This window comes from Arachis ipaensis, chromosome B9 (assembly GCF_059453495.1).
Source record: "Arachis ipaensis isolate K30076 ecotype BB chromosome B9, ASM5945349v1, whole genome shotgun sequence".
Taxonomy (NCBI): Eukaryota; Viridiplantae; Streptophyta; class Magnoliopsida; order Fabales; family Fabaceae; genus Arachis; species Arachis ipaensis.
The window spans coordinates 70,547,220-70,559,940 of NC_142444.1; the positions used below are offsets into that span (position 1 = coordinate 70,547,220).

The following is a 12,721-nucleotide window of genomic DNA, read 5'->3' on the forward strand; positions in this document are numbered from 1 at the left end:
AATAATACTTGTTATGCAGTAATCGAGAAAAGGTTGAGGTTTTGGAGATGCTCGTCTTCTGAATCTCTGCTTTCCTACTGTCTTCTTCTTCACACACGCAAGGCTCATTCCATGGCAAGCTGTTTGTTGGTAGATCACCGTTGTCAATGGCTACCATCCATCCTCTCAGTAAAAATGGTCCAGCTACGGGTTTCGTAGGGCTAATCATCTGTCGGTTCTCACTAGTGTTGGAATAAGATCCATTGAACCTTTTGCACACTGTCACTGTGCCCAACATTTGTGAGTTTGAAGCTCGTCACAGTCATGCCTTCCCGGATCCTAATCGGAATACCACAGACAAGGTTTATACTTTCTGGATCTCAAGAATGCTGCCAATTGATTCTAGCTTATACTACGAAGACTCTGATCTCACAGATTTGAATGCTCTGTTGTCAGGAGAGGCAATCAAACTCGTGAACCAGGAATCAAAGAGATACACACTCAATCTAAGGTAGAACGAAAGTCATTGTCAGGCACGCATTCATAGGTTGAGAATGGTGATGAGTGTCACAGATCATCACATTCATCATGTTGAGGTGCGAGTGAATATCTTAGAATAGAAACAAGCGTGATTGAATGAAAAACAGTAGTAATTGCATTAATCCATCGTGACACAGCAGAGCTCCTCACCCCCAACCATGGAGTTTAGAGACTCATGCCGTAGAAGATACAAAATTCAGATGTAAAAATGTCATGAGGTACAAAATGAATCTCTAAAAGTAGTTTTTATACTCAACTAGTAACCTTGGTTTACAGAAAATAAGTAAGCTAAGATAGATAGTGCATAAATCCACTTCCGGGGCCCACTTGGTGTGTGTTTGGGCTGAGCACTGAAGCTTTCACGTGCATAGGCTATTCTTGGCATTGAACCCCAGCTTTTGTGCCAGTTTGGGCATTTAACTCCAACTTTTATGCCAGTTCTGGCGTTTAACGCCAGAAAAGGGTAAGGAGCTGGCGTTTAAATGCCAGTTTGTGCTACCAAATCTCGGGCCAAGTATAGACTATTATATATTGCTGGAAAGCCCAAGATGTCTACTTTCCAACACAATTGAGCGCGTGTCAATTGGACTTTTGTAGCTCCAGAAAATCCATTTCGAGTGCAGTGAGGTCAGAAACCAAGAGCATCTGCAGTCCTTAGCCTCTAAATCAGATCTTTGCTCATGTCCCTCAATTTCAGCCAGAAAATACCTGAAATTACAGAAAAACACACAAACTCATAGTAAAATCCATAAATGTGATTTTTGCATAAAAACTAATAAAAATATAATAAAAAGTAACTAAAACATACTAAAAACTACATGAAAATTTCACCAAAAAGCGTATAAAATAACCGCTCATCACGTACGCACAACTCTCTGTTCGCGCTGGGCTTGGGGCAAAAGTCACATACGATTTTGGGATGCGCACGCGTGGATGGTCATTTTGGGAAAACGACGCGCATGCGTCAGGGACGCGTACGCGTGATGGGGCTTGTGCTGCTAGCACAGTTCCAGCCCCACACCATCATAACTCTCTGGCCATACACCCATTGACACCGATTTTTCATGGTCACCCGTGCGCGTCAGGGACGCGTACACTTGATGTGCTGAAATCGCAAGAGACACGTACGCGTGAGGGACGCGTACGCGTGGACTTACTTGTGCACAAGGCACGTGTCCAGCACCACTCCTGCCTAACTTTCTATTCAATTTCTTAATTTCTCACACACACATGTGACGCGTACGCGTCAGCGACGCTTGCGCGTCGTGTGCCAATTTTTTTTTATGCATAATGCAAAATGCAGCATGCAGATGAATATGCAGAAATTATGAATGACTACTACAAAATTTAAGATAAAATAGACTATGAATGAGAAGAAACGATCATACCATGGTGGGTTGTCTCCCACCTAGCACTTTGCTTTTACGTCCTTAAGTTAGACGGTCCACAAGCTCAATCTGCTTCTGTTGGTGTGTCCTCCAAGAGGAAGACCTCTAGCTCTTTATTGTCCTTCATCTTCTCACCATGATACAACTTGAAGCGATGTCCATTGACTTTGATGAATTTGGAACTTGAAGGATGACTCAGGTGAAAGACTCTGTATGGCTCTGCCTTTTCAACCATGTAGGGGCCTTCCCATCTTGAACGCAGCTTGCCTGGCATGAGTCTCATCCTTGAGTTGTAAAGGAGAACTAGCTCCCCAGGTCTGAAATGTCTTCTTTTGATATGCTTGTCATGCACAGCCTTCACCTTCTCTTTGTATAGTCTGGAATTATCATATGTTTCGAGTCGAAGGGTCTCCAGTTCTGCTAGTTACAGGTTCCTTTCAACACCAGCTTTCTCAAATCCCATGTTGCATTCCCTTACAGCCCAAAAAGCTTTGTGTTCCACCTTCACTAAGAGGTGGCACGCTTTGCCATAGACTAGGCGGAAGGGACTCATTCCTATGGGTGTCTTGAACGCCGTCCGATAAGCCCAAAGCACATCCACAAGCCTGGTGCTCCAGTCCTTCCTATGAGACTTGATTATCTTCTCCAGTATGTGCTTTATCTCTCTGTTAGACACCTTGGCTTGCCCATTGGTTTGAGGATGGTAGGCTGTTGCTACTTTGTAAATAATTCCATGCTTCTTCAGTAAACCTGCTAGTCTCCTGTTACAAAAGTGAGTGCCTTGATCACTCACGATTGCTCGTGGTGATCCAAAGCGACAGATAATATAGTTTCTAACAAAAGAGACAACAATATTAGCATCATCAGTACAGGTAGGAATTGCTTCTACCCATTTAGAAATATAATCTACAGCTAACAATATGTATAAGAGACCATTGGAGTTTGGAAACGGACCCATGAAGTCAATGCCCCAAACATCAAAAATTTCACAGAAAAGCATAAGCTATTGGGGCATCTCATCCATCTTGGATATATTACCAAACCTTTGGCATGGGGAACAAGATTTACAGAAGGCAGTAGCATCTTTCAAAAGAGTGGGCAACCAGAATCCACAGTCTAAAATTTTTCTAGCTATTCTTTGAGGGCCAAAATGTCCACCACTCTCAGAAGAGTGGCAAGCCTCTAAAATAGACAGGAATTCTGATTGAGGCACACACCTTCTAATTACCTGGTCAGCACCATACCTCCATAAATATGGGTCATCCCATATATAATATTTGGACTCGCTTTTCAGCTTATCCCTTTGATTCTTAGTAAAATTAGGGGGGAAGGTATGACTAACTAGATAATTAGCCACAGGTGCATATCAAGGAGAAAGAATTAAAATCTACTACAATCCATACTCCCATCCCACCAGCCAATTTGAGAACACACTCATCATATATTCATTCATATGTACCTGTTTTACAATATCTTTTCGAACATGCTTGTGATGTTCAGGTGACCTAAAGAGCTGATCCGAAAGTGCACGGAACTGCAATGTAGGTAAAATAGACAGGAATTCTGATTGAGGCACACACCTTCTAATTACCTGGTCAGCACCATACCTCCATAAATATGGGTCATCCCATATATAATATTTGGACTCGCTTTTCAGCTTATCCCTTTGATTCTTAGTAAAATTAGGGGGGAAGGTATGACTAACTAGATAATTAGCCACAGGTGCATATCAAGGAACTACTTCAGATATTTCGTGCAAGCTATCAAATGGAAAAGCATCATTGATAGGAGTGGAGTCATCCTTGATGTGCTCAAGGCGACTCAAGTGGTCCGCCACTAAATTTTGGGAACCACTCATATCCTTAATTTCTAAATCAAATTCTTGCAGCAACAATATCCAACGTATCAACCTTAGTTTGGACTCTTTTTTAGCTAATAAATATTTTAGAGCTGCATGGTCTGAGTACACTACCACCTTAGTACCAAGTAAATAGGCTCAGAATTTATCCAGAGCAAAAACAATAGCTAGAAGCTCTTTTTCAGTGGTATTGTAATTAGACTGAGCAGCATCTAAGGTCTTAGAAGAATAAGCAATTACGAAAGGATCCATATCTTCGCGCTGAGCCAGCGCCACTCCTACTGCATGGTTGGAGGCATCACACATAATCTCAAAAGGCTGGCTCCAGTCTGGTCCTCTCACAATCGGAGCTTGAGTCAAGGCGATCTTTAGCTTATCAAGCGCATTCATGCAATCCTTACTCAGCTCGAACACAACATCCTTCTACAGCAGTCTGGATAAAGGCAATGCTACCTTACTGAAGTCCTTGATAAATCTTCGGTAAAAACCTGCATGGCCAAGGAACGAACAGACTTCCCTCACGGAGGAGGGGTAAGGCAAACTAGAAATCACATCTACCTTTGCTGGATCTACAGAAATACCAGTATTAGAAACAACATGTCCTAGAATAATGCCTTATTTGACCATAAAGTGACATTTTTCAAAATTTAATACAAGGTTTGAACTAACATACCTGTCTAATACTCTAGCTAAACTATCCAAGCAAAGGCTAAATGAATCACCATACACACTAAAGTCATCCATGAAAACTTCCATACAGTTCTCAATAAGATATGAGAAAACACTCATCATGCACCTTTGGAAAGTAGCCGGTGCATTACATAAGCCAAAAGGCATCCTTTTGTAAGCATACGTTCTAAAGGGACATGTAAAAGTAGTCTTCTCCTGATCTTCAGGAGCTATATGGATTTGAAAATATCCTGTGTAACCATCTAAAAAGCAGTAGTGTAATTTACCTGACAAACGATCAAGCATCTGATCGATAAACGGCAAGGGGTAGTGATCCTTGCGAGTAGCCTGGTTGAGGCGCCTGTAATCAATGCACACCCTCCAAGAATTCTGCACTCTAGTTGTCAGGAGCTCTCCATACTCATTCTTCACTGTTGTGACTCCAGACTTCTTGGGCACCACTTGTACTGGGCTGACCCATTCACTATCCGAGATTGGATAGATGATGTCAGCTTCAAGTAGCATGGTCACTTCCTTCTTGACAACTTCTAAGATGGTGGGGTTCAGCTGCCTCTGAGGCTGATGGACAGGCCTTGCTCCCTCTTCTAAGAATATCTTGTGCTCATAAACTTAAGGGCTGATGCCTACTATATCCATCAAACTCCACCCAATTGCTTTCTTGTGTCTTCTCAGCACACTAAGCAGCTGCTCCTCCTGTTGGGAAGTGAGTTCCCTTGCAATGATAACTGGGAGCTTCTGATGATCCTCAAGGTAAGCATACTTGAGGTGGGGTGGAAGGGGCTTTAACTCCATTTTCTGCTCATGGCTAGGCACTTGATCTTCTGGAGCTAGTGATGGTGGCAATGTGTCTTCATCTTGTTCAGGGGGCTCCCCCACACTTGCACCTTGCTCCATGTGCCTCTCTTCTACTTCCTCCTGGTGAATTGCAGCTACAGTCTCATCAATGATGTCGCAGTAGAAGATGGAATGATCTTCCGGAGGATGCTTCATAGCTTCATCCAGGTTGAAGCTCACTGCTCTGCCATCTATCTCAAAGGAATAAGTTCCTAAGAATGCATCCAACTTGATCTTTGAAGTTTTCAGAAATGGTCTTCCAAGGAGGATGGATGCTGGTCTTCCTGAGTCATTAGTGGGCATTGGTGCACGAAATTGTGATTACACTTTTCACAACTCCGCACAACTAACCAGCAAGTGCACTGGGTCGTCCAAGTAATACCTTACGTGAGTAAGGGTCGATCCCACGGAGATTGTCGACTTGAAGCAACTATGGTTATTTTGTAAATCTTAGTCAGGAGATTAATGATAAGAGTGATTGTATTTATGAAAAATAACTAACATGAAATAAATAGTACTTATGATTCAGTAATGAGAAATAGGCTGAGGTTCCAGAGATGCTCTATCGTCTGAATCTCTGCTTTCCTACTGTTTTCTTCTTCAAACACGCATGGCTTCCCTCAATGGCAAGCTGTATAATCCTTTCGGATGAAAAATACCAGGTACGATCTCCGCACGGCTAATCATCTGTCAGTTCCCACTAGCATCGGAATAGGACCCTTATCCTTTTGCACACTGTCACTGCGCCCAACATTCGTAGGTTTAAAGCTCGTCATAGTTATCCCTTCCCAGATCCTACTCGGAATACCACAGACAAGGTTTAGACTTTACGGATCCCAGGAATGCTGCCAATTGGTTCTAGCTTATACCACGAAGGTTCTAACCTCCAGACTCAGTCTGTGGATCAGAAGCCCAAGATAATGATGAGTGTCACGGATCATCATGTTCTCCATATTGAAGTACGAGTGAGTATCTTAGAATAGAATCAAGCGTGATTGAATAGAAAACAGTAGTAATTGCATTAATCCATTGAAAAACATCAGAGCTCCTCACCCCAACCTATGGGGTTTAGAGACTCATGTCGTCAGAGTTACAATATGAAGTGTAAAAATGTCATAAGGGTACAAAATGAATCTCTAAAAGTAGTTTTTATACTAAACTAATAACTTAGGTTTACAGAAAATGAGTAAGTAAGTCCAGATAGTGAAGAATTCTACTTTCGGGACCCACTTGGTGCATGCCTGGGCTGAGCTTTCAAGCTTTCACATTCATATGCCCAAAGTTGGCGTTAAACGCCACTTTGAGTGCCAGAATGGGCATTTACACTGAAAAAGGTGCCAGTTTTGGCATTTTACGCCAGAAAGTTTTAGGCTGACTTTGGACGCCGGTTTGGGCCATCAAATATCGGTCAAAGTATGGACTATTATTTATTGATAGAAAGCCCAAGATGTATACTTTCTAACGCGATTGAGAGCATACCAATTGGGCTTTTGTAGCTCGAGAAAATCCATTTCGAGTACAGGAGGGTCAGAATCCAACAGCATATACAGTCCTTTTTCAGCCTCTGAATCAGATTTTTGCTCAGGTCCCTCAATTTCAGCCAGAAAATACCTGAAATTATAGAAAAACACACAAACTCATAGTAAAGTCCAGAAATGTGATTTTTGAATAAAAACTAATAAAAATATAACAAAAAGTGACTAAAACACACTAAAAACTATGTAAAAACAATACCAAAAAAGGTATAAATTATCCGCACATCAAGCATCTCCAAAATATAGAAGTCAATGAGAAATGTGAGCCCATTAATGCTCACCAGCACGTCTACAGCAATTCCAACCACAGAGATAATACTTTTATCTGCCAAAATAAAACGTGCTGCCGACCTTTTTAAGGGAGGGAGCCTCAAAGCATCATATACAGACAATGGCATTATACTAACACACGCGCCTAAATCACACATGCAGTCATAAAATTTTACACCTTCTATAGTAATAGTAACCATGCATGTACCTAGATCACTCCATTTTTCTGGTATATCACCCATTAAAGCAGATATAGAGCTACCTAGAGGAATAGTTTCTAAATACTGTAACTTATCTTTATTCATGCATAAATCTTTTAAAAACTTCGTATATTTAGGTACCTGGCGAATGGCATTAAAAAGGGGAATGGTTACCTCAACCTTTTTGAAGATCTCCACCATCTTTGGATCGAGCTCCATCTGCTTTCTGGATTTCCTAGCAAGGTGTGGAAAGGGGATAGGGATGACGTCCCTTGTAGCTTCAGCCTCTATTGGTGCACTATTCTCTGGTTGAGCTGCTTCTTCTTCAACCATGTCTTATACTTCATCCTCTTCTTCAACTGGAGTGTTGTCAACAAAATCTTCAACTGGAGTGTTGTCCTTCGAGCTTGGCTCCTCATGACTCCTCTCTGGCAGTGTGGTACTGGACCTCAAAGTGATGGCATTAATTCCACCTTTGGGGTTGGACAAAGGTTGAGAAGGTAGTGCACTAGAGCTTGAAGGTTGATTGTTGGGAGCAAAAGGTGGTTCCAATCGGGAGATGAGAGCTTGTAAAGTGGATGTAAGACCATTGATGCTAGAAGTAAGTGTATTTTGAAGGTCTTTCTATCCTTGTGTAATAGATGAAGCATCTCATCATTGGTAGAAGAAGGGTAAGTAATCTGAGGGGCCTGCTGTTGGTTGTTCTGAGGCGCTTGGGACTGCCTTTGGTGAGGTACTCTGTAAGGCTGGTTTTGGTTCTGCTGCTGGTAAGGAGGATTCTACTGTCTGTTGTTGTTGTTCCACCTCTGATTTCCACTGTTGTCTCTGCCTCCTCTATTATAGTTGTCCCTGCATCCTTGGTTGGAATTATCTCTCCAACCTTGGTTGGAGTTATCTTGCCAACCTTGATTGTAGCTTCCACCTTGGTTATAATTGCCGCGTTGTTGATAGTATCTTTGATTTGGACGGTCATAGAAGTTATGAGTAGATGCCAAGGTGTTGTCTTCTTGTTGGAGCTGCGGGCACTCATCAGTATAATGAGTATAATAGGTACATATTCCGCACACTCTCTGAAGAACTAACTGTTGACTCTGTTGTTGTGGGGGGGGGTTGAGGCTGTTGTTAATTCAGCTGTAGCTGCTTCAGTATGTTGGTCATCTCTCCCAGAGTCTGTGTGAGAGCAGCAGTCTCACTACTAGAGGAAACCTCCGCAATAGCCTTGGGATGGTTGTTTCTGTGCCTAATATTCTGGGTAGACTCAGCCAGATCGGTGATCAGTTGCCACACTTCTGTCGTCATCTTGTACTTCTTCAGAGAACCATTACTTGCAGCATCTAGTGTAGTCTTATCCTGAGGCTTCATGCCTTGTGTAAAGTAGCTAATCAACACCAACTGGTCAATCTTGTGATGGGGGCATAAATCTAGGAGGTTCCTGAAGCGTTCCCAATATTCATAAAGGGTCTCTGACTCTCTTTAGAAGATGCAAGAAATCTCTTTCCTCAATCTATCTGTAACTTCAGCTGGAAAGTATTTTTCCAGGAACTCCCTTCTGAGCAGATCCCAGTTAGTAACGATTTCTTCAGGTTGAGTGTAGAACCACTCCCTTGCCTTTCCCACAAGAGAAAACGGGAAAGCATATAGCCAAATAGTAGTTTCATCTGCACCATGACACCTAGTAGTTGAGCAGGCTGTCTGAAAATCTCTGAGGTGCTTTATAGGCTCCTGAGCAGGTAAGCCATGAAACTTGGGCAGTAAGTTGATTAGCGCAGTCTTCAGTTCAAAATCTGCAGCCATATTTGGGTGACGCGCTTTATACGGTTGCAGTGTAAAGTCTGGAGCTCCTGCTTCCTGGAGAGTAATCCTTCTGGGCTCCGCCATATTACCTGCACGTGAATCAACTGAATCAGTAGAAAAGGAGCTTCTTTCTTCCTCATATGGCGCTTCAGATTCGCCTTCAGAAGAGACTGGTGAATTGGTAGTAACCACTTCACCACCCTCAGAGGCTAACCGACGCCGAGCTCGCCTAATACGTGAAATAGTTCTTTCAATTTCAGGATCAAACGTGGCTAAGCTCAGATCAGGCAGTGAACGCGTCATTCAAAGAAAGAAACGTACGGATCATGGTAATAAAATAAAATACAAATATGCAAATATACAAAATAAAAAATATTTACACCAACTAATAAGGTAGCACACTATTGCAACTCCCCAGCAATGGTGCCAAAAATTGATGTGGGCAGAAATTAGCTAATTAAGAAATTATAGTAAGAACAGGGTTGCAAGTACAGTTCTTAATCGACGAAAATCCGCTTATCAATTTAGAAGGGTTGTCACAAAATTAGAATAAAAATACTGGGAGTAGAAATCCCAGGTCGTCTCCCAACGAGTTGACAAAAGGGTGCTATTTTATTAATCAGGAATTTTTCGAGAAATTTTAAGATTTGGAGAACAGAAAAATAAGTGATTGTAAATTAAAGTAATGAAAATTAACAAGAGAATTTATATAATCAACATAAAAGCCTTGACTGGGGGAAGATTAATTGGAAGTCCTATCCTTGTTGGATTTTCCCAAGTGGGATAGCAAGAGGTTATTGTTTTCACTTAGTTAATCCTTACTAAATAAAGGAAAGTCAAGTGATTGAGCTAACTCTTATTCGCAAGTCCTAATCCTCTCCTTATGGAAGGATTAGCGTTAGTAAATAAAGAGTTAGCTAATAACTTCCAATTGAACTAATCACTTGAGTATTCCAACTCAAGGGTCTCCTTTTAATCAATCCCCAAGTCAAGTTGGGAGTCTACTCCATTGACATGAATACAACGTTCACAGGCATATAAAAGGAATAAGAAGAAGACATGATAACTTAAATAAAATAATAACTGAAAATCAATTAAAGGTAAAAGTAGTTCTTTGCATTAATAAATCCCAAAATCATAACATACCTATCTGAACAGGGTCAATGGGCAATGAAAGAGTAAAGGAATAAGGAAACAAACTAGAATAATGGTAACTTCAATGGAGGGAATGACTCTTCTCAATATCCAAAGCAAAAGCATAAAAAGCATAAAAACTAGAAATCTATGAATATGATGAAAACCTAGAGGAAAGTGATTCCTCTCTAAGATTTGGGTTAAGTACTGAAATCATCCCTAAGGTCTGGGGTGAAAATCAAAATCGTCCCCGACCTTTTTTTGTTATTAAAATCATCCTCAACGTTACAAAACGTTATAAAATCGTCCTTTTCCACTTTAATTTTATTTTTTTTACCATATTATCCTTCATTATTAATAAAAATAATATTAAAAAATTAAAACAAACTCCTCCCACCCCCACCCCCTCCGCCCTCCCCCCCCTCCTGCCTCCCGCCTCCCGCCTCCCCCCTCCCAAAAAATTAAAACAAACCCCCCCACCACCCCCCATCCGCCCTCCCCCTTCCTGCCTCCCGCCTCCCGCCTCCCCCCTCCCAAAAAATTAAAACAAACCCCCCCAACCACCCCCCCTCCTGCCTCCCACCTCCCGCCTCCCACCTCCCCCCTCGCAAAAAATTAAAAGAAACCCCCCCACCACCCCTCATCCGCCCTCCCCCTCCCTCACTCCCTCCCGCCTCCCCCCTCCTGTAACCCCCCACCCCTCAACCCTCAACCCTCACCCCTCTCGCCTCCCCCCTCCCTCACCCTTCCGTAACCCCTTCAGCCCACCCCCTCAACCCCCACCCCTCATCCCTCACCCGTTACCCCATCCACCCAATCACCCCCACAAAACAAATTAACAGCAAATCAGAAGCAGAAGAAGCATAACAATTTTAGTTTTCAGATCCAAAATTTCAATAATCATCAAGTTACAATTTTAGAAGCAGAAGTTCAAGCAGAGCAGAGGAAGAAGCAGAGTAGAGAAAGAAGCAGAGGAAGACGCAGGGGAGGTGGCGGCAGGTTGGACGCAGGGGCGGCGCGGGTTGGACGCAGGGGCGGCGCGCGGGTTGGACGCAGGGGAGGCGGCGGCGGGTTGGACGCAGGGGCGGCGCGCGGGTTGGACGCAGGGGCGGCGGCGGCGGGTTGGATTCAGGGGCGGCGGCTGGTTGGACGCAGTGGCGGCAGCAGTGGGGTGAGGGAAGTGAGGGGGTGAGGGAGTGGGATCTGATGAAGAGAGTGAGGGGGTGAGGGAGTGAGGGAGGGGGTTTGGGGTGGAGGGAGAGACGAAGAGTTCTGGGTGTTGGGAGGGGAGGGTGGTGGGTTTTGTTTTTTTTTAATATTATTTTTAATAATAATTAAGGGTAATTTGGTCCAAAAAAATAGAAAAGGACGATTTTATAACGTTTTGTAACGTTGAGGATGATTTTAATAACAAAAAAAGGTTGGGGACGATTTTGATTTTCACCCCAGACCCTAGGGACGATTTCAGTACTTATCCCCTAAGATTTCAATCTAAAATCTAAAAATATGCGAATGAGAATGTGTGTTGAGTCTCTGCTTGTCCCCTGGCTTTAGTCTTTGTTTCTGGGCCAAAAACTGGGTCCAAACTCAGCCCAAAATCGCCCCCAGCGTCACCTGTGATTTCTGCAGGTAGAGTATGTCACGCGTACGCATCAATCACGCGTACGTGTCGTTGGCCATTTTTGCGTACCACGCGTACGCGTCAGGCACACGCACACATAGCCGTGCAGGCTCTGATTCACGCGAACGCGTGAGAATGCGTGCGCGTCGCTCCTCGCTGGTTATCTCCTTTATTTCTTGTGCTCCTTCCATTTTTGCAAGCTTCCTTTCCATCCCTTAAGCCATTCCTGCCCTTTAAACCCTGAAAATACTTAACGCACAGATCACGGCATCTAATGGTATAAAGGAGAATTAAAAATATACAATTTAAAGGCTCAGGAAGCAAGTTTTTAACCATAGAACAAAATTGGAAAGGAATTGTAAAATCATGCAAATTGTATGAATAAGTATGCAAAGGCTTGATAAAAACCACTCAATTGAGCACAAGATAAATAATAAAATAGTGGTTTATCTCTTATTATATATATATATATATATATATATATATATGCAAAATAAGAAAATGCAACTAAAAATCCTAAAAGACCTAAAAGTATAAAATGCAAAAGTGTTGGAATTAGAAACTTGTCACCCAAAAACACCGACTGGTCGGACGACCTCCCCACACTTAAAAGTTTGCCCCGTCCTCGGTGCATTCTGAGATGAGCAAGGGGGTACGGTGACTTTCTGAGTTGCTACCTTCAGCTGGTAGGTCAACCAGTTGCTGCGTGTTCTCTTTTTTCACTTCCATTTTTGCTTATAAATGACTCATCCTAAAAATAGAAGGCAGGATAGTGAGAAAAGTAAATGCAAAAGTAAGGAAGCATACATTGTTGGAATGAGGTCAATCACTAGAATGGAGTGAGTGACCGAATGTGACATAGATAAGAGTAAGTGCGT

General features: G+C 42.6%; 1 non-coding gene across 1 annotated transcript; it reads left to right on the plus strand.

The window, feature by feature from the left end:
- Positions 1-8,693: 8,693 nt before the first annotated feature.
- LOC148544998 (small nucleolar RNA R71) lies at positions 8,694-8,800 on the plus strand. Its single transcript, XR_015901336.1, has one exon. It is a non-coding gene; the product is annotated as a small nucleolar RNA R71 (small nucleolar RNA).
- Positions 8,801-12,721: the final 3,921 nt, after the last annotated feature.